The following is a 25,001-nucleotide window of genomic DNA, read 5'->3' as shown; positions in this document are numbered from 1 at the left end:
CAGTCAGCGTAGAGAAGTGCAGGATAAATTGCCTATAATGATCGGGAAAGCCAAGGAATCTTTGGATTGCCTTGACTCCCACAGGCTGCAGCCATTTAAGGATGGAAGTGACATTCTCGGGATCCATCTTTAGTCTGGTATCTGAGACAATGTATCCCAAGAAAGAGAGAGCAGATTGTTCAAAAACACACTTCTCATACTTGGCGTAGAGTCGATTTTCCCTAAGACGCTGAAGAATTTGCCGAACTGCTCGTCTGTGGTAGGCCAGATCTTGGTAAAATATCAGAATATCATCCAGGTACACCACAACGCAGGAATAAAGCAGTTCCTGGAAGATGTCATTGATGAACTCTTGGAAAACGGTCAGTGCATTACTGAGACCGAAGGGGATCACACGGTATTCATAGTATCCGTCCCTAGTGTTGAAAGCCGTGTTCCATTTGTCTCCCCGGCAAATGCTGATTAGATTGTAGGCGCCTCTTAAATTTAATTTGGTAAAGATCGTGGCACCTCTTAATCGGTCAAACAACTCTAGAATCAGTGGGATAGGATATATATTTTTCACCGTGATCTGGTTGAGATCTCGATAGTCTATACAGGGTCGTAGAGATCCATCCTTCTTCTTGACAAAGAAAAACCTGGCCCCAGCAGGTGAGGAGGATTTCTGAATGAACCCCCTGATCAAATTCTCCTGAATGTAGTCTGCCATAGCTTGAGTCTCAGCTGGGGACAGAGGGTAAATTCAGCCTCTAGGGGGTGTAGACCCGAGAATCAAGTCGATAAGGCAGTCATACGGCCTGTGGGGTGGCAAAGTTTCTACCTCCTTCTTGTCAAATACGCTGGCGAAGGACCCATAGACAGGCAGCACACCGGACATCGATGCCGGACTTGACGGGACTTTAGCCAGGTGTACGGGAGCCAGACACCTCCCATGACAGAAATGTCCTCAGCTGAGCACCTCTCCAGTTCAACACAGGTTCGTGCTGATGCAGCCATGGTAGGCCCAAGAGAAAGGCATGCAATATGTTGGAGAGGACATAGAAGACCATTTTCTCCGTATGGAGCATCCCAATACAGACCCTCCCAATACAGACCCTCAAGTGGCTCATTAGCCAAACGAACCATCTCCCGAAGAGTTCTCCCATTGACAGATGTTATTGCCAGGGGGATCTGGAATGGATGAACTGGGATTTGGAACTGTTCCACTACAGCCAGAAGGATAAAATTTCCTGCTTCCCTGGAATCCAAATGTCATGTACTGCTGCAGTGCAGTACAGCGCAATCTCCACCAGGGGGTGCTGGTGAGAGAAGATAGGTTGCATAGTAACGCAGAGCAGCAGCACAGGTGTCACAGGTAATGAAAGAGTGGTCAGGCAAGCCGGAGTCCGCAACAATCAGGAAGGCGAAGTACCAGAGGTCACAGCAATGGACGTAGTCAGAGAGAAGCCAGAAGTCAGATCCTGCCGGTATCCAAAACGTGAGACGTAAGACGGAGTCGGGGTACAAGCCTGAGTCAAATCCGGTCGGGGAGTGTGGTATCAGAGACAGGAAACAAGAGGCGGAGTCCAGAGATCAAGCTGAGTCATACACAAGTACAGAATGTCAGAGGCAGAAGGATCACTAGGGTATACAGGTCAGCGGATCTAGCCTGTAAGCTTGGACTATAGCTGACACTGGCCCGCAGGCTGCAGAGGACTGAAATAGCCCAGCCAGTTCCAAAACGAGGCAGAGGGGATTAACCCCCACATGACCAGTCCAGAGAGAAGACAGCTGAAAACAAACTCTGGACTGGATCATGACACCAAATATGCTGACTCAACAAACTGAGATTTGCTGGTTGTCATGGCCACAGTAAGAATCAGGGGTTGAGAGATGTCGTTTCCTTTTAGAGAGACCTCTCCTACCTCCCCAAGATGCCAGAGCTTCCACGATCCTTGAGAAAACTGAGCCAGGCGCTGCGGTTTACTTCCACATGCCACTTCACTAGCATGCTCACGGAAGCGGAGGTCTATACGGATGACGAGGGAGATCAGGTCGTCGAGGGTAGTTGGTAGTTTTCGACCGGCTAACTCAGCCTTAATATTTCCAGGAAGCCCCTCCCAGAATGTTGCCACCAAAGCTTCGTTATTCCATCTGAGTTCAGACACCAGGATGCGAAAGCATACTGCATATTGCCTCCCAGTAGAATTGGACTGACGTAAACGGAGCCGCTAAAGCCGCTGAGGTGGTTCACCCGGGCTCATCGAACACTTTGCAGAAAGCTTCCAAGAATACTGGCAAATTGGAAATGATCGGATCCTCTCTCTCCTACAACGGATTCAGCCACACCAGGGCCTCGCCTCCAAGGTGCGATATTAGAAACGCCACCTTTGCTCGATCCAGCGGGAAGTGGTGTGGAAGAAGTTCAAAATTTAGCCGGCACTGGTTGATGAACCCGCGGCAGAGCTTCAGATTGCTGTCAAAACGTGGTGGGGCTGCGAGTTTAGGGACCAGGATCCTGAACTAAGCAAATTGTTTGGGAAGTCTCCGGGTACATGGTCTGTATGGGCAGGGGCAGCGTCCGGGATCCATGGCTTGAGCGAACTGTCACATACGTGGTTTGTGGAACCACTGTCCAAGGACCGTAGAGAGCTTGGAGGGGTGTGACTAAGCGATCACCTGACTATTCGCTAGAGCCTCTGATGGTGAGGATAGACTTGGCTCCCGATGATCGCCAGGTACCACTCCAGGGCAGACCAACAGTCGCGCAGCAACTGGACCTGAAGAGCAGACTGGATGAAGCAGCTGGCAGAGCTTGCATAAGAGTGCAACAGACAGAGTTGGTGTCAGAGACGATTTGCTTCAGAGTGCAGCAAGTGGAATTTGCTTGAGTGCAGCAGGCGGGATTTGCACTTGTATGCGACCTTACACAGCCTAGACTGAAACAAGAAGGTTGCTCAAGCAAGTGGAGAGGAAGCAATATATACATAATGCCTCAAAACCATTGGCTGGGGAGGAAATAGCAAGTGCACACGCTGGCCCTTTAAGAGGGCGGGAGCCCTTAGAACATGGCCAGAGGCCCGGCTGAAAGTGCTGCTGGAAGCATTCGGAGCATGAGGGGGAGAGGGACCAACTGAAGCACGGGTGAGTGAACTGACAGGAAGCCGGCGTGGTGCTAACATTCATACAAGGTTTTGCCACAAATTATAGCTGATTTCTAGAGATGTCACTAGTGGGCCTGTTCCCACCAGAACTGACTCAGGGCACCGTTGCTCTATGGTTAGAACGGTGGCTCTACAGCTCTGATTTTTGAAACCAACCGGCAGCAAGATCCTTGTGACTTTTGTATACTGTACTTTCCTTTCATACTCCAAAAACAGATTACTTTGATCGCAATTAAATTGGCTCAAAAGTGTCTATATTTGATATCGCAATTCATAAACTAATTGCCCCACTAATAGCAAAGACTATTTATGGTTCAACATTCATATCAAAGTGGATGTCCCCCTTAGAAATGTCTGACTCAACATAGTTCTGAGAAAATCAATTCTTAAGACTCTGCTCACATATGTAGTCTCAGACCAGGCTCTTTGGTAAAATGACCGCCCCCCATGATGGAAATCTGAAGGACCTCTTTAATAAAGTCAGTTGGATCAGTTATGCGCCAATATCGTCCAGCATGTAGGGAGTACAGAACTATCGGTATTTTAGCATTTCTATACCTGACATACAATATGGTGATCTTTGTTGTCCTTCTTGCCCACTGTATAGATACCCTGTAAGGTTGGAGTTGGCTATGAAGCAGCTGCCATCTGAAGATCCGAGTGTCTCAAGTTGGTCAATTAAAAATGTGCAGTAAAAGGTTATTAGTCACAGCTTCTTCAGGGGCTTTCCACAAGAGGCAGCACCAAAACCTTGTCTTTTCCAGCAGGTTTTATTGCTAATATTTTTGTACTTGTAAAGTCGTAAAAAATGTGTATCAGACTTCATGAATTAGTGTAAAAACATTTTCCTTAGAGAAATGAAAGTCAGTCGTTGTGCCTTCATATTTGCCCGTGCTCATCCTTTAGGCTTTATTGTGACACCAACTTTGCACACATTTGCCCACTGTCCCAAATTTTGGGACTGACTAAATTTCTTGGAAATAATCCCTGCATATTTGCAGAGTCCCAGTTTCCCGTGCCAGGAAGAGTTGGGTTTTCCACTACTCCCATCCACAAATGGGGGGTGCTAGGTGGGGTTGGGTAAAGTGAGAATGGGCTAAGCATCCCTATTTTATTAACACAAATGTTGGCAATTATGCTAATTTCTGCACCCTAAGTGCTGTGGTTTTATCTGACTCAAAATAATACAAAATAATTCTGTTCTTTCTGTGTCATCTGCGAGTAGACTGCATGGACTTTTCAACCTGTGATCAAGAAAGGTTGCGCCCTAAAATTCTGAACTTTTGCACTAGGGTCCACTAGTTTTTAGTTGTGCCCTGTTCCAAACATGAAAGAGTGACCTCCAGCTGCCCCATCCTGCTAATATTTTGCCCTTTATGGCACCATACTATGCCTATAATTTCTGTACTTCTGTACTCTGATGCATAGTTCTTAGAAATCAGGATTCATCACTGTCACCATGAAATAGGACAAACCTACATCGTGTGCTGGAATAAAGAAGATCAAGGTCGCAGCAGTGCTCCAGCCTGTGCCAAGCAGTAAGCTGAAGTTGGGCAGCATGGTGACTCAGTGGTTAGCACTGTTGCTTTGTAGCCCTGGGGTTCAAATCCCACCAAGGACAACATCTGCAAGGAGTTTGCGTATTCTCCCCATGTTTGAGTGGGTTTCCTCCCATACTGTGAAGATATACTGATACTGAATTTAAATTGTGAGCCCCACTGGGGACAGTGATGATAACTGTAACGCACTGCGTAATATGATGGCGTTATCTAAGTAAAGCATAATAATAAATTGCTACCTTTTTGGTGAGTTATCAGAAGGAGATAGTTCAACAGAGCTGGCTGCTATCAATATGGTAGTTTGGGGGTCGATTCAGTGGCTGCAGTCTGGGGGTCGATTCAGTGGCTGCAGTCTCAGAGTGTCTGGCAAATTGTCTGCATCCCTTATTGCTACAGGTCCACCACTTTCTGTGGATTGTGCTTCTGATCGTAAACTTACCCTGAGCAAACAATTTCATATGTTTTTGAAGATATTGAGGAAAATAATTCTTTATTCTGCAACTTAGTTTGTAATCAGAAAGTGCCCTATTGTTTAAAGAAGTTCTCCCATCAAAATTTGCATTCTCTTAATTAGTGATGAGTGAGCATGCTCGCCACTACTTGACCGAGCATTGGTGTACTCGGGTACGCTCGTTTCTCGTTTAAGTATCAGGGTGCTTGAGCGTCATGCTCGTGTCCCATCCTGGAATGCTATGCAGCTTAAGACAGCCAATAAACATGCGGGGATTGCCTGTCATACACGGTAGTGCCATAGCAATGATGGCTACCGGCATTAATGTGATTGGACCGGCTACATCATGTCATCCGGTCTTAGTTATAAGATGTGTTAAATTTGCAGTTAAAGAAAAGCACATGCATTGTAACTGTATTTACACAGGTGTTTCTAGTCTGGTTTTAGAAAATTAACAATTTGAAAAAAATGACATGGGGTACGTCCTATTCTTGATAACCAGCCAAGGTAAAGCAGACAGCTGAGGGCTTATATTATCTTGCTGGGAAGGTCCATGTTTATTGGACCTTTCACAGCCTAAAAATTGCAGCCTGCAGCCACCCCAGAATTGGCACATCACATTATATACCCCAATTCTGGCACTTTGCCCGACTCTGCCCAATTGCCCTGGTTGCAGTTGGGGTAATGGTAGTTGGGGTTGATGACAGCTTTAATTCACCCTACATATCTCTGTCTCTCATACTCTCAGCTCAGCCTCTTTTGGTGTCCTGAACAATAGTGGCAGTAACCGCGCCCCCGGCATTGACACGGTTACTGCTGTTTCTCTCTATACACAGAGCGGTGACTAAACCAGTGGTGACGCCATCCCTCTGACTTAAAGCTGAGCGCTGTCGGTTCAGCCTCAAGAACATCGTTAGTTCAAAGGAGTCTGTCAGCACTTAATGACTGTTAAAGCGAAGCACATAGACTTGGTGCATCCTAAGTGTGGCCGAACAGTTCAATGCACCTTCCCAACTACTTTTTTTCCATCTACTTCGGCCCTTCTGTTCATAGCAAGTAGGTGGAAAGGTGCACTAAACTGCTCTGCCATGCCAAGAGTGCACTGCTGGACTGGGCTTGGTTTGAACTGTCATTTAGTCTCAGACTCCCTTTTACTATGATATTGATGCCCTTGGGTTAGTACAACAGATGGGAAAGTTGTAATGGTAGATTGGAAATTGTTGCTTCTGAGTATTTTTCAGAAATCCATTTTAAGCATTGACTCTGATCCACACAAAAACACCCACAAAACATCCCAGAAACAGCCATTTATTAGGACCATCAACCAAAAATATAGATGCACATACTAAGGTTTTTAAAAAGTGTATTGGACCTTTTATTGCCATTTTATACATAAAACTATAACAGTTCCCTCTGGTAAAGATGTTAGTTTTCATGTAGTTCAAGATCATTTGACCTATGTAGACTATTTAAATGACCATACAGGTTATAGACAGCTGAGAAGAGTGATACTTGAGTGCCTCATATAAGGTCCTTTGTGGCTAAATCATCTTTTCACTCCTCATCCAAGCTCTGGGGAGGACAATGCCCAGAAGGTAACTCTGCCTCCAGAGCTTAGTTTACTTAAAGGGAAAGTTACCAGTGTGATTGCCACTCTCTGCTCTCCTGATCTCACTGCAGAGCTGTGTGTGATTATAATTGATACATCTGCAGGTTCCGCTCAGCTTCACCTTCCAGCTCATAGTCAGACAGGGCTGCAACATTGTTGCAATACAGCAGAGCTCAGAGAACTGCCAGAAATGTGTTTCTCCTTGTTCTGTGTTAGTTATTTGTCTCACACTGGTAAGTCCCCCTTCCATTTAAAATAAGCTCTGGAGGCAGAGGTTTTTTTTTACAGGTAACATCCTCCCCATAATATGGAGGAGATAATTTACAAATTAAGAAAAACACGTTTTTCTCTGGAATAAGACATTGGATCACGGATATCAAGGTATCATTTTATTCAGCTTCCTATGACCTATAGGCCCATATAGATCGCTTAGAGGCTTAGTTCTTCTGACAGTTTCCCTTTAAGGAAAAGAAAGTATATACATCAAAACTTTATAACATTTAAGCCATCTGAAGAATATTTTGCACCTTGTGCTGTGACAACAGCTCTGAACCAGACATGGAGTGCACAAAACCTCTGAAGGTGTCCTATGGACCTGGTATAAAGACGTTAGCAGCAGTTGCTTGGAGTGGACTAAATTGATCAGACTTGGTTTTCTAGCACACCCCATTATCAATCAGATTGAGATCAGTTTAATTGGAAACCAGTTGTCACGCTCCGCCCTGACTGGTGGGCGTGAGTCAGGGGGTTGTGGCCCCACTGTGCCACAAACCATATTACCCTGGAGGGGGCGTGACTAAGACGGCTCCCTTGGTTTTCATTGGAGCTTCTGATGGTGAGGTCAGGCTTGTGTGGCAGGCAGCTTCCAGGTTCCACTCCAGGGTGGTGCCTGGCTGTGGCTGCTGATCCCACTGGGGAACAGGACACTAGGACTGGTGCGACTGACAGGCAGGCAGGTGGGCACGGCTGGTACCCAGGCATTCAGGCACAGACACAGCAGGCACGGCTGGGACACAGGGCAGGCAGGAGTGGTATATGAAGGAACAGGTAGAGACCTGTTCACACAGCGGGTGCAGGTACTGGTACAGGTAGGAAGGAAGGGTGTATAAAGGGACAGGTAGAGACCTGTTCACACAGGAGGAGCAGGTATGGATAATGACAGGAAGGAGTGGAGTATGATGGAACAGGTTTGGACGTGTTAACACTTGGAGGATAACCGCAAGGCTGCGGAGAAGAGCTGGAGAGCAGCAAGAGGTTCTGCAGCAGCAGAAGCAAAACACGGCAGAACCGCAAGAGTACAGAGCACAAGCAGACAGAGAGGACACAAGGAAAGACACAGCAGGAAAAGGAGCCACAGACAAGGAGACTGACAGACAGAGGTAGGACAGAGTTCAGACAAGGTAACGGTACGAGATAAGGTACAGGACCAAGGACACAGGGACCAGGATTTACTGCCTCCTGGTGGGCAGAGAAGATAGGTGCGAGACAAGGCTAGAACAAAGACACAGAGACCAGGATGAGACAAGGCAAGGAGAAATAGCACAGGGACCAGGATATTCTGTCTCCTGGAGGGCGGACAGAGATACTAGGCAAGGTACAGAGACTAGGAATAAAGCCTCCAGAGAAGGCAAAATATAGGACAGGACCTGGCTTACTCAGCAGCAAGAAACTGAGTTAACACATTGCACAGGAAAGATCCACTGGGTGGAGCTGCCCTAAATACTAGAGGGCTCTTGGTAATTGGTCAGTGATACATTAGACAGGTGCACCCTGATTCCATAAGAGCCAGAGAGTTCTGGCGCCGCCCCCTAAGCACACAGCCAGGAAACATGCACAGCATGGAGCTGACAGAAGACAGAAGTCACAGCATGGCCTGGAGCAGTGAGTAAGTTGGTATGTGGGGGATGGGAGGCTATGTAGTGATGTCAGCAGGGTTGTTACACCAGTCATCACCTTGATCTTTGTCCTGTTTCTCAGGCAATTCCTGACCAACCATTATACTGTTGAAAGGTGCACCACCAGTAGGTAGTCCCGCTGCCTTGAAAAGTAGTACGTTATCTGTACAATGTTTAGCAGGTGGTATGCATCATATTTAAGCACATTTCCAGCGGAACAAAGCCCCATCACACTACCTCCACCAGGTTGTGTTTTTCCAATAGTGCATTCTGGTGCCATTTCTTCTCCAAGTTAAGCAATCTCCACCCACCCACCTATCCACATGATGGAAAAGGAAATGTGATTCATCAAACCCCACCATTGCTCTATAGTCCAGAACTGGACTTTACATTCCTATTGTAGGTGGTTTCGCCGGTGGATATGGTTCAGCAAGGGCACTCTGACCGGTCTGCAGATAAGTAGACCTGTATAATAAGATGTATGATAATCATAGCACTGACATTCTGTGTTCTGAAACTTGTATATCACAGCTAATTGCTGACCTAATTGACATTATATTGTCATCATAATCACTATTATCATCACGGTTCATCATTATTATGACAGTAACTTTTATATGTAAAAACCAAAGCGTTCATAGTTCAGTGTTACAAAAAGTGTGAGACCTTGGAACATAGCAGTTGACAAACTTGCCTATGTTATGGACACCTGTAAACCTACTGCACGATCCCAAAGTCTTTCGGAAATAAAAATAAATACATGACCACTATATAGGTAGAATGTACATCGCAGTATTACAATTTTAGAAGCATACAGTGTGCAACAAAGAATTATTTCAATACAAGTAAACAAGTGACAATCAATGGCACGCACTGATAAAATTTCACTTGACATAGGTCAATGGCTTGTGATATGTTATCTTAATAGATGTAATGTGAATCATGCTACAACTGCACATTGTTGCTGCTGTCTTTGCCTTTAAAGAAGTCTCATTAAAAAAAAAAACCCTAAATTTTCCTAATTTTGTAAGAGAAGTAGTGTAACTGTATTAAAATGCTTCCAATCAAAATCTTCCTCAGTTTCCAGCACCTCTCCAGTCCTCTTCTGGGTTACGTGAATGTTTGACTTTTTTGCTAGCTCACAAAGGGACTATTGGGTGAGGAGCTGGCTACTTACACCAATATAAGCCTATGGAGCCTAAGAACGAGGATCCGTAACCCTAAACCCCTGTGTGACCTGACCACATTAGTCTGTTTTAGGTCACAAGACTCAAAAGAGGACAGGATCAGCACAAGAAACTGAGGAAGTATTATTTTAATATATTTGCAACTTATACTGTATATGAGTAGAACAATTTAGGGAAAGAATGTTATGGAGACTTCATTGTTAAGCCAAAAAATTTCAACTTTTTGGTTATTAAAGATGGGCAACAACACACAGTTTCAGCTCTTTTCTAAGGCTAATGTTTTCTATAAGTTTGAGCAAACTCTCTGATTTCATCCTCACGTATTCCAGCTTCTGACACTTCTGCCTTCTCGCTTTTTTCTCTCAATTAACATTCTTAAAGCATTGATGTGTCCAGGAGGTCCACTCGTGACGTCAGTCACGTTAATCCTCCAAGGGTCATAAATACAGTTTTCCTGGCGTTCACTATTCACCATGCCACAATTGGGAGGTACCCAAGCACAGTCGTATCCATGATCGTGCCAGGTGAGCCGCATAGGGTGATCTTGACGGTCAATCTTCTTAACCTTTCCCACTCTTACAGAAAGCTCCAATACGACTTTAGGATCTGTTGTATTTATTGGATAACTTGATGCCTTCCGTATATCTGTACTAACGTAGACTCCTCTCCCCAACATCCCACCATCAGAAACTTTGAATCCATTGTTGATGATACTATAAGCTGCACTTAGTGTTGTCCCATGGTACATGGTATAGAATCTTCTTCCAGGATGTCTTGCTTGCATTTCTTTAAAATGTGTGAGAACCTGCAATTTAGAAAAGGAGAATTAATGTGTAAATGTGCAAAAAGATAGAAGAATCACCTGAATGTAGAAAAGGTTGAAATCTGGCATTACTGGGATACCTCCTAATGAGACACAGGACAGAAAAAAACACGGAATTCATCACTATCTAAGGCAGGGGTCCCCAACCTGTAGCTCGGGAGCCACATGTGGCTCGCGGTCCCATGAATTGTGGCTCGCGACTGTCTGCCAGCTTGGTGCATTAGCTCCAGGTCTAGCAAACAGGTATAAAGAGTACATCTCAAAATGGTGAATTTTGTGAGTAGCCCTGCACAGAAATGCAGATCCGGATGAACATTTACTGGTCTTAGGGGTTTAAAGATGTTTTAGGTATGTTCCGCTGGAGGATGGTACTACCTGTTGGAGGAGGTGCTCAAAGCTGGATGTGACAGTGTGTTGGGAGTCATTGATGGGAGAATACTGAATGGGGGGGGATTGTGGGAACCCCTGGATCTCAGTGTAATGCTTTAGAGTGATATCTGTGAAAAAGCTTTGGTTATCACTATACCTGTAATGGGGGCTTTGGTTGACACTACTTTGAAGGGGGTGAGAGCTGAATGTGGCTCACGACCTTCTCTCTAAGCGAATGTGGCTCTCAAGATCAGAAAGGTTGGGGACCACTGATCTTAGGAGTGCCGTTCTTTCCTTCGACTTTGAGACATTGTGTCACGATCCATGCTGGATTGTGACAGATAAAAGCATACATAACCTTTTTTTTTTTTTTTCCTTTAAGCTGCTTTATTAAAGTTAGTTTTGCCTCGGTGGCTATTAGGGTCATTACACAGTGGTATCTTTAGTTCTAGTTTGCCCCCGGTGGTGGCTAGCGTTATTGCACGGGAATCACTAGCAGGTGTGATTACTCTGGCTCTTGTCTATAAAGGAGTGTCAACTGGTGTCACTCACTGTTGGAGATAGTGGTCTTTTCCAACCATCATTGGTGAAGGAAGGAGCTTGAGAGGAGTTCCTTGCAGCTTACTCAGAGCCCTGGTGTGGAAGGAGCTACAGAGTGGAGTTCCTTGCAGCTCTGACAAAGCCTTGGAGAAGTAGCAGCTATTCAGGAGGAAAGCTGTACTCAGGTGCTGGACTCTGTTGCTGGGAGCGATCGCAACAGAGCAAAGCTAAGTGGTGTTTTCCCTGTTTGTGTATTTTTCCTGGTGTGTGTATTAGTGCAGCGGTGGGATTCGTCTCTGCACCATCCAGCTCACTAGTAAGGGATAGGTGCAGGGTGAGCTAGGGTTTAAAGGTATCCTGCTCGGCGACAGGTGAGGAGCTTGTATAGGGAGCGTGAGAACGTGAGGAGTGCAGGGACACTGGCTCAAGGGAGTGCAGGAGGTCTCCACGTCCCCGTTCCCTAGAGCAGGGCCCACCGTTGTAACTGTTTTCCCCGGTGTTCCCTTTTACTCTGTAAATTCACCCTGCTGGAGGCAGTGTATCCAGCTACACGTGTAATTATTGAAATTCGCCCTGCTGGAGGCGGTGTATCCAGGGTCACGAGTGTCTTAGAAATTCACCCTGCTGGAGGCGAGGTATCCAGTCACACGTGTCTTCACACATTGGACATACATTGCAGCCTTGGAAATCACGGTGCTCAACTTTAAAAATACTATCATTAAATCTAGGGATTGACTTTAGGGGTCACTGTCAGAGATGGTACTAAGTAGAAAGTGTTGGGTATGTAGCATCGGAGCAGCTTTATAACCTTTTGCTACTCGTTAAGAAAATTCACTTTATCATTCCTCTTCTCAAATAACTTCCTTCCAACCATCTTGTCCCTATCTGATCATACAGATCATTGCCAGCAGGAATAACTGTCCATCTATGAAGTGCACAATTTTCTCCATGACATAAAGCTGAACACTATGCCAACATCACACTTGGCTTCTCCTGCAGCCCAAGTGGAAAACTGTTAAGATCAGCTATGTAGAGCTATCTCATTGATCAGGTAAAGCGCCTTATTAGCATTCTGTCCAATCATAAGAAGTCAAGGACATTTGGATCCACACAAACCTCCTTTCTACTTTTTCTATCAATGTCCGTCTTGCACCCTACTTGATACTTTTGGTTGGCACCCATTGGATGCTCTGGTACACTACTTACAGTGGTTTACAAATAAATTAAAATCATGTGATCTTTACAAAGCATCTCAAGTCCATAACATAAATTTATTGACTCCTTAAGGGTGGGAGAAAAGAATACTAATTATTGGACCTGGTACTTTTACATCACATGAAATAAAGGGCACAATGCTGGGAACCACGCCGTAGCATCATCGCTTATTAAAACGATCCCTTAAATTTCAAATTAAATTCATGTGTCCGGAGTATCCAGTCATCCCAACTTTCTATGTCCTTTAGAAAGTCATATAAAGGAAAATTCCTTCGACCATTACGGCTGCTTGTTGTAAGTAGAGATGAGCTAATAAATATGGGTGGAATTGAATACAGATTTTAGTTTATAATTCGCATCCGCATAGATTCAGCAAAATAGCGAGCACTGCCCGCCAATTTTATGAACCGTAAAAGGCCATCTTACGTCTCACATCTCCAACCCCTCCATGTCACCTGTCCAGTACTTACTGTATCTTTAGATAGCCTCCAGAGGATTCTGCGCAAGTGAGCAAAAAGCCATGCAGAAAACCCTCCCGGGATCACAGTGCGAGCGGCGTTGATCTGAAGATGCAGCGAAGACATGACAGGTGACAGGGAGGAGCGGAAGGGTCATAGAGGGGAGCGGTGAGGTGAGTATAAGGATTACTATATTTTTTATATCTTCTTATTCTCCGGGGTCTGGATAGAACATCTGCTTGAATAAGCAAATTCTATTTTTGACTGATCTGCTCATCTCTAGTTTTGAGCAATGAATATCTAGCTGAAAATCTGTTCGTGGGATGATACAAAATAACAATTTTTGGTGACAAGAAAAGCAGGACAGTACAGCTAAATTAAATATGATTATTATCAAGGTACATTGGGATAACTTGTGATACTACAGCTTTATATGTCAATTCTTCATCATGGAGATAGCAAAAGACTGACTTTCAATTCCAAAAAGGAAACTGGTGCATACAGGTGCAAACTAAGAGTAACTATCTCGCTACATAACAAACAAAGTTAGTTTGCACCTGTACACACAAATTTTCTGTTTTGAAGTGACAGTCAGTCTTTTGTGACAGTCAGTCTTTTGTTATTTGTATATTGGTTCTCTGACCGAGCACTCCACCCACCAACTCATTGCGGTTTTATTTGCAGTAGGATCCTACCTACCCATAAATGCAGGCTTTAGCCTAGGTCAGGATTCACATTAGATAGGTTCCGGCAACGAGAGATGGCCTTGTTGTTGGCTGCTGGGCATGCATTTATTGTCCAAATTATGTGCTAAGTATCTTCACTATTCTCATTACCTAGAGCAGTAATGCTATTCATATTTCATATATTTCATGTTTATATATTATAGTGCTACAGAATGCAACTTTATTTGTTATGTATAGAGATGGCTACTCTTAGTTTGCACCTGTACTGTACACACAAGTTTTCTGTTTGGAAGTGACAGTCAGTCTTTTGTTATTTGCATTAATATGCAGGCTTTGACTAAAGGCCCCTTTACATTTAGCGATGCACCAGCGATCCCGACCAGCGATATGACCCGGTGAGGATCGCTGGTGCATCGCTAAATGATCGCTAGTGAGCTTTCTCACCTGAAGATCTCACAGCGATGCAGCAGCGATCTAGCGGTCGTTACTTACCTTTCACACGCAGCGATCCTGACGTCCTCCCGCCTGCGTCCACGCGTCGCTCGTCGGCGCCAGCAGGAAGCCGACGACGAGAAATGGAGCTGCGCAATCAGCGATAGCCAGCGGGGGAGCTGGTCGGAGGCAAGTATCACACATAGCGATATCGCTGCTGCGTCACCAAATCGGTGATGCTTTAGCGATATTGTTAGCGATATCGCTATGTGTAAAACCCCCTTAAGAGCTAAGTCAATCAGAAACTTGTTGCCTGATATTTTATACTTGTCATCCATGTCCTATTATTTAATCATATTTATATTGAAGAATGTGGAAGATTTTAGAGCAGTGACTGCTGGCTTATTTTCTTTGATACATTTTTTTTGAGAAATCAGTCTTTGCCGCGCAGCAAATAGGAGCGCTGAATGGAGCTATTTTCTGCCTTCTACAAAATAAAAAGCAGTTTGTGTCCCCATACACTCACAAGATGGATGATCTCAATGAAGAAGGGGCAGATTTTTCATCTGAATTGATTGACAAATTGCACTACTCCTTATGTAGATTACTCAATTGGCCATAGGTTGTGCAATACAAAGAAGACAAAGATATTATCTATTGCCAGGTACGACCGGGACACATGTGACTTGGATGGCAATGAAATGGAAGTTGTAAAGGACTTCAACCTACTCGGATCAAAGATCAATCAAGATGCAGCGACCACACCGGAAGGCACAGGAGAATGGTTATGGGCAAATCATCAATGAAGTCACTGGACAAGGTCATCAAATCGAGGAACATTTCACTGGTGATGAAGACATGGATTGTAGTCTGGTGTTTTCTGTTGTAACTTATGGATGCGAAACCTGGATGATAAAGAAACAAGACAGGAAGAATCAATGCCTTTGAAAAAGTGGTGCTGGAGAAGGATGTTATTAATAGTATGGATGGTAAGAACAACAAACAAATCAATTTTGGAACAATCCAATCCAGACATGTCACTTGAAGCAAGGATCACCAACCTATGACTTGTCTACTTTGGACTCATCAAACGAAGAGAGCAATCACTGAAGAAGGACATCATAGTCGCAAGAATAGAAGGAACAAGGCAAATAGGACTACCAGCAACACGATGGCTTGATACTATCCAGATAACAGTGGAGACGAACATGGTGGACCTATATAGGCTTGTACAAGATCGATCATCCTACAGAGTGTTCATCCATCAAGTCATCATGGCTCGAGGTTGAGCCAAAGGTTGTTAAATAAATAAATGTGCAATAAAAAATACATGGTTTGTAAGCCAGCACAGTCGACGCATTAATGAACATTTGTGTGACACTTCTAAAGTGTCAGCAAAAACATTTTAACGAAGTCCAACTGCAAAAAATGTGAACAGGACGGCCAGGGAAGGGGACAGGTCTAACGTCTACTCCATAATAGAGAGGCACTGTGGATCATCATATTAGATACAAGCAAAACAAAGAGGGTTAAACCCAAAAACTAATTTAATGTACATCTATTGCATTGTTTACCTTATACACACAATAACCCACACCTATCCCCTCCGGTAATTTCTCTTCTACTACATAAGTAGATAATGTTTAATAATTAACTTTGATAAAGGAAGGAGTTCTGTGAAACTTCGAAACGCGTCGAATGAAGACCACTGTAATAATTGTTTATAGTGATTCACAGCGCGGATTGTCTGACCACTTTTTTCCTATCCTGCGTCTTCTGCATTCTCTAAAGTGTCATACAGAGGTAATATTTTAACAATCTTGAATGTTGTGTTTTTACACTATTTCATGCTCTCATACACCAATATACATCATTTTCCATTAAAAATAAATTCCACAGTTTATTAGAGATTCAATAACATTCATTGACACAGCCCTTGCCCAGTGTCCTTAGTCTGAACAGTCATTTATTATTAAGAACCTGTGATTTTAGGGTTCAAGCTCAAGTGAAAGAACATGTATTTTGCTCACATTCTTTGAGCTTTAGAGATGAGTGGATCATTTGAAATTTGAATTAGCCAATTTTACCAAATTTTCCACAAAATTTTGAATTGCGGCTTCTAAATTTGTGGGAAACTCAAGACTGGAAAGCTTTTAATTACTTGGAAAACACATGTGGGGGAGAGGAGACATAGAGGAACCAGCAGTTCATAAGAGTTTACACTCTACAGATGAGAGAGAGGACTACGCTGACCATATGTCACGCGGGGCTTAGGACAACTAAGGCAGAAATACCCGGGGCCCCTGTGGTGTCCCTTTCACTAGGGGAAACCCTGTCTGACCCTCAACCCAGGGTTTTTGCTGAAGGTGCAAATGCCTGAGCCTCCACCCTTTCCTTATCTCCTGCTCAGCCCTGCACTTAACCCTCCACCCAGTGAGGAGACACACCACCAAAGCTCCCACACAAATAAGACAGACAGGGAGAACTTAAACTGCACTGCGCCGCGCACACACACAGGAATATACAGTAATGTGAACAGGGCACAACTAAACACAAATATGGGAAGGAAAAAGGATAACGACGGATCATACGACACCAGATACGAATCTCTCTCTCTGCAACACCTCCACTCCAGACCGGAACCACTTGGTATGAAAACACAAGCTATAATCGGCGACGCCCATATGCCAGTATGACTATTTAAAGACCGTGGGCGTGACTAACCTTCCAACCTGGTCTCCAGCAGGATTAACCCCCGAGAGCCTGAAGATCAAGCCGGCGCCACTGAGGCTATAGTGGCTGGAGGTGGAACTACCTCTGCCTGCCGGACGCTGTGGTGTGAACAGCGTCCGACATGACACCATAAGAGCTTATACTGTACAGAAGAGAGAGAGGGGATAGTGTTATGATTAGGTAACCGAGGAGGATAACAGGGGAATAGTCGAGGCAACCAGATAACCAGAGAGGTTGGTAACTTAGCGTATTGCAGACCCCTAAACTGACAACACAACTAGAATTAGCCGTGGGACGTACCTACGATGCCCTAGACGCCTCGGCACAGTCAATGAATTAAGAAAGCCTAAAGAGAGAAAGGGGAAAGCTAAACTGCCCCAGAGTAGAACCCAAAAGGAATAGATAGCCCCCGAACATATATTGCCGGTGAGACAAGATGAGGCACAAAACACAGGCACAAAATAGAGTAAGCAAATGATGGGGGCCCAAACTGTCTAGATGGAACAAGACAGGAAAGGATACTGTCTGCAATCACGCAAAAAACCCTAAGAAAAATTCCAACACATCTGATATGCAAAAATGCTGAGGCCACACAACCTCTCCCCCACTAAATCAGAACTCTTGTGTGACTGGACGCAAACAAAAGATACTGATATAACAGGGGATTAGAAATACTGCAAAGACTGACATAAGCTGTGGCAAATGAAACAGAGTCCAGCACAGGTCCCAGCAGGGAACCAGGCTGGACTCACACCAGCAAGGCAGAAACCAGAGAAAAGCAAAAAATGGATCAAATGCAAAAAGATTCAAGCAGACAAATAACTTATCTGAAAGATGCAGGAGGCAAGCAGAATTCCTAAAAGCTCAGGAAGAAAACCAAATCATCTGCAAGAACTGAGGGAAGGTTGCTCACTTAAATCTCCCGAGTCTGTAACACCTGACCTGCAATCGTCCTCCTGTGATTGACTTCTGTCAGCCAGACCAGCTCCATTACCAGCAGCAACCACCAGAGGGAGCCAAAACTCATAAGCCAGGTCAAAAGTGTTCACAACAAGATAGAGAGGAACTGTGGCTGACCATAAGAGCTTACACTCTACAGGGGAGAGAGAGAGGACCTCACTGACCATAAGAGCTTACACTCTACAGGAGAGAGAGGGGACCCTGCTGACCATAAGAGCTTACATCCTATGGGAGAGAGAGAGAACGAACCCCGCTGACCTTAAGAGTTTACAGTCTACAGATGAGAGAGAGAGGATTCCACTGACCGTAAGAGCTTACACTCTACAGGAGAGAGAGGACCTCGCTGACCATAAGAGCTTACACCATACAGGAGAGAGAGAGGACCTCGCTGACCATAAGAGCTTACATTTTACAGATTAAAGAGATTCATCCAGTTATTCTGGAGATGGAAAATGACTGTCATATAAACTGTGCTCCACTTGCATCCGTTGAAATGTGATATCCTACATACAATCCACCACTGTACAAGGTATGATAATTCGCAAAATGTCATGACTGCAGAAAATTATGGTGAAGCCTGTTTGGCAACGTAAAGTAACATTATCCTGCTCTCTGATGCTTCAGCAAAGTTGGAAATGGTATCAGGCAGGTTTTTCTTCACTACTCGCCTCGCAATATTCGTATTTCCCGCCTGGCATGTGTCAGCCAATCACAGTAAAGCCGCCGCCTTCTTTGTTGTGGCATTACTGTGATTGGCTGGCCGTGCAGCATCATCGTCATAGCCTATGAGTCATAGGCTATGACTATGTGTGTGCAGAGGAAGTGTGCGGGGCTCTGCCGGTGCTGTGCGCGGCCCATACGGGCTGTGCGGGGCCTGTGTTGGCTCTGTGCGTGCTGTGCCTGCCTCTGCCGGGGCTCTGTGCTGGGCTCTGTGCGGGGCCTGTGTGTGCTCCGTGCGGAGCGTGTGCGGACTCTGCTGCCTGTGCGGGCATCATCCGATGGGACTACTTGTCCCATCCGGCTATGCCCGCTACAGTGACAGCATTGGCGGACGATGGGAAAGTAGTATTCCCTTCATTCGGCTAATGTGGTGAATATAAAGAAAGAAAACATACAACATATAAAATACAGTACATACACATAACATACAACACAAAACATAGAGTACATGCGCACCATACACCTAATTCCCCGAAGCTATCGATCACCTGTAAAAAAATTAAAATAATAAAGCAACTTATACTCCCCTGTTGTGAGTTCATTTTCCCCTTCATTACTGAGGCCCGAGGAACTCCCTCTTCTGGTGAAGAAAGGTAGTGAGCCTGATTGTCAAACACCTGTGGCTGATGATGATGACTGGCTGAGTGGAGTTAATGACTGGATATAAGGCTGCCGACGCCCTTCTGGCCTGCGGGTGATTTCTCTGTGGACTTCTAGGAAACCAGTCTGATTCCTGCTCATCAAAAGCTAAGATTTCTGCTTTGCCTTTTTGCATTAGTGTTTTGTTTTCCTTGCTTTTCTGGATTCTGCCATTCCCTGCTGGGGTGAGCTGAATCTCCTTTTGCCTGTTGCTCTGTCTTCAGAATATTCCTGAGTACTGACATAGCCTTTTTTGAAGCCTAGCGTCTTCAGGGCCTTTTTTACTGTCCGTTTGTTGGCTCTTATTTTCATAGGGTTTTTTCACGGATTGCAGACAGCAGCCTTCCTGTCCTTTCCTATCTAAGCTAGCTTGGGCCCCATCTTTGCTCAGTCTATCTTTCTGTCTGTGTTTTGTTCTTTCTTCTTGCTTCACCGTCATTATATGTGGGGGGCTGCCTTTTGCTTTGGGGTCTGCTCTGGGGCAGTTTAGATTTCCCTTTCTGTCTTTAGGCTATGTAGTCCTCCGGCTGTGATCGAGGGGCCTAGGGCATCGTAGGAGCCCCCCACGGCTACTGCTAGTTGTGTTGATAGGTTCAGGGGTCTGCAATCCGATAGCTGCCAACTTCTCTGGTTTTCTGGACTTAGCTAGCATTTCTATTTTTGCCTCCTACGGTGACTCAATCATAACACTCCCCTTTCTGCCATAATCCCATTAATAACGAGGGTCCCAGGGGCTCTCCAGGGGTTCCAGCGCTGTATCACTCCGCCGGAGGTTACAGGAGTTCACCTGTGACTTACTTTAGCACTACAGCGTGAGAATTTTCTCACGCAGCAGTGCTGCCGTAAAGGAACTGCAATGACACACTGCGGGAGGTTATCTCCGGTCAGTGTGTCATTGGAGGCCTACAGAGCGGTCACATTTGCTGATGTGACTGCTCTATAGGGGAGGTCGTCGTGGGACACTCATTTTTAAAGAGGGACTGCGTCAGACAGGAAGTATAGGTTGTTTTTTTTTTTTTTAATTTTGCAGGTGATCGATGGCTGCTCTCCACGGGAGATCGACGTGGGAACCTCGTTATTAATGGTATTACGGCGGAAAGGTGAGTATAGGTTGCTTTATTATTTTAATTTTTTTACCGGTGATCGATGGCTTCAGGGAATTAGGTGTGTGCGGTGAGTATGTACTCTGTTTTGTGTTGTATGTTATGTGTATGTGCTGTATGTTATATGTTGTATGTTCTATATGTGTTTTTTTTTTTTATTTATTTTTTTTACATTCACCACATTAGTCGGATGATGGGAACACTACTTTCCCATCATCCGCTAATGATGTCACTGTAGCGGGCAAAGCCGGATGGGACAAGTAGTCCCATTAGACGATGTCCGGCACAGGCCAGCAGAGCCCCGCACACACATTCTCCGCCCACACACATTCTCTGCCCATTACTCGCCTTTACCATAAACTTACATTGGACTCGCTGTACTCGTTACGAATACCCGAGTATTAGGAGCTACTCGTAACGAGTATAGCGAGTCCGAGTATTTCACTACTCATTCATCCCTAATGTAAAAAAATTGCATGTAAGTGTCTTCAAAACCCCTTCTGTTGTGAATTCGCTTTCTGGCCTACCTCTGGTTACTAGTGAAGGTAGTGGAGCTGGTGATATTGACAGAGGGGTCGCGAGTTCTCTTTCTGGGCTCCCTCTGGTGGTTACTGGAGGTAATTTAACAGAGGCTTGCCACCTGATAATGAGGAGGACGATTGGAGATCTGGAGTTTCTGACTGGATTTAAGACAGCCGACTCCCTCTATCCCTGCTGGTGATTTTTTCCTGCCTCCTGAGGTCTTAGATTCCAGCTGTCACTGCATGCTCAGCTAAGTGTTCTTTTGCTGTTGTTCATATTTGATCTGGCTTTGTCTATTTCAGTTTTGTGTGTTCAGCCAGCCCCGGCTGGGGCTGTGCCGAATTTCCATCCTTATGTTACTGCTTGTGCCAGTTTGTTTTTGTCCCTTATTAGATTGGCCTCTTTTTGCTCTGGTTTCAGAATATACCAGAGTGCTGATATAGTGGGCGAAGTCGTGCGACTTCAGTATTTTTCTATCAGAGGGTTTTTGCATGATTGCAGACAGTGTCTTTCCTTTGCTGTCCTGTCTAGTTAGTTTGGGCCCCATCGTTTGCTCAGTCTATTTTCCTACCTGCGTTTGTGTTTTCATCTTGTCTCACTGACAATATATGTTTGGGGGCTATCTATTCCTTTGGGGTCTGCTCTGGGGCAGTTTAGATTTCACCTTTCTTGCTTTAGGCTTATTTAGTTCTCCGGCTGTGTCGAGGCGTCTAGAATCATCGTAGGTACGCTCCTTGGCTACTGCTAGTTGTGTGGATAGGATCAGGGGTCTGCAATCCGCTTAGTTACCAACCTCTCTGGTTTTCTGTGGCTTAGCTTGGTCTTTCTTTCCACCTCGGTGACCCAATCATAACACCCTTCCTTTTCCATGTTTATTCCCCTGCCTTCATCTAAATTGAAATGATAACGTACTCATTTGAAGTACGGATGATGGCAGTAATGATTCAGCACCGGTCTCCTCCTCTGAATTTTGTGCTCCTCAGAACAATCTCCTCAGTCTGCTGACCCATCACTGCAATTGGCTGTACTCCAAATGAGGATGTTCTGTTATCCATGCAGCTGAATACATATAGACTGGAAAAAGGCAGGAGAGTTTGGAAGGCACATACATGTAATTTTTTTTCATACAGGAATGAAAACAAATTCCCTAATAAAGTGATTTGCAAATTTTTATGCTGGAAAAAAATTGTAAAAAAACATATATGAAAGTTTGGTTTCTCCTTTGTTGAATATTTTTCTTATGGATTTTCTAGTGTCAGATTAAATACCTTCTCTGGATATGTTAAAGTATTAGCAGTTCTGTGTAATCACTTTACTTACCCGCCCTGATATCTTCAGGGTGCATCTGACCTTATTTTTTTTCTCTGTTAAAGGTATGACATCATCTTTTTTCAATTGAAAAGAAGGCTAAAAATGAACTTTATTACGGTAGATTATTTTCATCATCCAAGATCTGATTTTTAAAAATCCCTTCTTTCACGCCCCATACATACATGTTTGGCTCCACTATGCATTGATGTGTTCTCAATACAATATGACTTTATTAGATGCCTCTAGCGGAAACTTTTCTCTACTGGAAATGAAAGAACTGGACATGTTGAAATTCACCAGCCCCAATCTTTTTTTCCCCTGGACATCTGACATCAAGAATGTCACAGATCCCCATATATTTACGATAGTTATGCATTGCTTATAAAGAGCTATCCTATTCCTCAACACTTTACAGATATCATCACTGTCCTCATTGGGGCTCACAATCTACATTCCCTATCATTATGTGTTTGGAGTCTGGGAGGAAACTAGAGAACCTGGAGGAAACCCACGGAAACCCGGGGAGAATCCTTGCAGATGTTTTCCTTGGTGGGACTTAGAAGCCCAGGACCCCAGTGCTGCAAAGCAACAGTGCTAACCAATGAGCCACCCAGTGGTTTCCTGCCCATGACAATTGGTCAGTCATGCAAAAATCAGCGCATTTAGCAGACATAAATATAATGTGTATGGTCTCTTATTGGAACCTTGAGACCATCAAATCTATAGGCCCAGATACAAATAGACAAAGAGTCTAAAGGGCCTGTCACACTAAGCGATATCGCTAGCAAGATCGCTATAACGTCATTGGTTTTGTGACGTTATAGCGATATCACTATGTCTGATACTTACCTCCGACCGCTCCCCCGCTGGTTATCGCTGATCGCACGCGAACGTCCTGGACCATTTCTCGTCGGCCACTTCCTGCTGGGCTTCCTGCTGTGACGACGAGCAACGCGTGGACGCGGGCGGGAGGACGTCAGGATCGCCTCGTCTGACTGGTAAGTAGCGAACCCTGCAATGTCGCCGGTGAGATCTGCCTGTGTGGCAGCTCACGAGCGACCACTTAGCGATGCACCAGCAATCCTGACCGCGTCATATCGCTGGTCGGGATCGCTGGTACATCGCTAAGTGTGACAGTACCTTAAGGGTACGGTACTGCAGGCTGAATGATAAAGTAACATCTAATGTGAATTCAAAAGGATCATGGGGTGCTGATGGTTGCAAAGGCAACCGGAAGCCAAACAATGGAATCTGGCTCTGACAACTACGAAAGCCTAGATTCAGACAGACGCAGAGTCTAATAAGCTGTATGTAAAAGTAAGATAGCCACCAAAAACTAATATTTACTTCCAAATGTTACCAATGAAGAATTATACTACCAATATAAAAATTATACCCAGATTGCTGCTTGGCGGAGTAACTAGAGAGGCACTATGCCATGAGAGTATGTTGAACAAGGAAATCCTTATCTTGATCACAGTACACAATAACAGCAGTTTTAGGGGCATGCTCGGTGTGCCCATCAGGTCATGTGCCAATGGAGTGAAGGACCGTAATGGTGCGCTCTGACGTGCATCATTTTCGGGAGTGTATGCCTACTGGAGGAAGACACTTGGATGGGGTCTACTACGTCTGAGTGTCCAACTCCAGTAGGCGTACACTCCCGAAAATGATGCGTGTCAGAGAGCATGTTTGCTCTGCCAGCACCATTACTGTCTATGGCTCCGTCGGCACATATGTTCAAATCCCGTTTTGCGGGGAGTTCAGACTTGTGCTCCAACGGGACCACCGAGCATGCCCCTAAACACAGTGTGAAGGTGTCCTAACAGATGTCCTTTCCCTCAGCAGTTAGCAGCATTTCTGTACAAAGCAGAACCCAATTAACAATTTATGTAGTGTGTGTCTCCATAGCATGTGGCAAGATGGGTAGGGCGCCATATCGTGGTCAGGACTGGTGGCAATCTGTGTGCTGTGGTCTAAAATCTTTAGGTGCTGTGAAAAGAACCAAGAATTAAATAAAGTAGAAAATCTCTTTTAAATATGGCTTAGAAATTGCTGACCGAGAGCTTCCCCCCTACAAAATTACTATTTACTGGAATTTGAAAATTGACGATATTCATCATCAGCCATTAGAGCTCCACGTACAGGTGTCACCTTTGTGAAGTGTAAGGCGAGTGTAGACACTAATCCCCTTACATTCATCTTCTGATTTATGTGCAGTCATGATGCTTACCTGACTGTGTACTACTGTGGTCTCAACAAAAGGCATCCGGGGTATACAGAGAGTTGTGTAAGATCCAGTGTGCCATAGCCCGTGATCACCTGGTTTTATTCCCCTGTGTGCACAACACAGTAGAGGGCTCCTAATTTTTGCGGAGGCTGCAGCCGTGGATAGATCCCATCACTCACCATGTCAGTCAAAATCCAATTTAAAGTGTACAGAAAAAGGGAAGTCCACAATGAACGCTGCTTCTTAGGGGACTTTCCTCTTCACTGACGAAACCAGTGCTACAATTTCCTGTATATTGACATACTGTATTTATCGTCACATTTCTGCATATTGAGATTGTTACCACCCATGTACGTGTCATTTTTTTTGTTACCTTTGGACTTTTAGATTGTAAAGTTGAGATAACCTGCTGTCAT

At 44.7% G+C, this 25,001-nt stretch overlaps 1 protein-coding gene and 1 long non-coding RNA gene across 4 annotated transcripts in view; one reads left to right on the top strand and one right to left on the bottom strand.

Annotated features, from left to right (window-relative positions):
• LOC141097742 (uncharacterized) overlaps positions 1 to 25,001 on the top strand; it is a 58,222-nt gene that overhangs the window by 28,025 nt on the left and 5,196 nt on the right. The gene's annotated exons all lie outside the window — the stretch shown is intronic.
• On the bottom strand, positions 6,446 to 24,962 carry LOC141097746 (uncharacterized). Its single transcript, XR_012234040.1, has 3 exons — positions 24,589 to 24,962; positions 15,097 to 15,272; positions 6,446 to 10,649 (listed from the first exon to the last, which is right to left on the bottom strand). It is a non-coding gene; the product is annotated as an uncharacterized lncRNA (long non-coding RNA).

Source organism: Dendrobates tinctorius, unplaced genomic scaffold (genome assembly GCF_039654945.1).
Source record: "Dendrobates tinctorius isolate UK_male_01 unplaced genomic scaffold, ASM3965494v1 ptg000086l, whole genome shotgun sequence".
NCBI lineage: Eukaryota > Metazoa > Chordata > Amphibia > Anura > Dendrobatidae > Dendrobates > Dendrobates tinctorius.
This window is presented reverse-complemented; position numbering and strand designations above follow the sequence as displayed.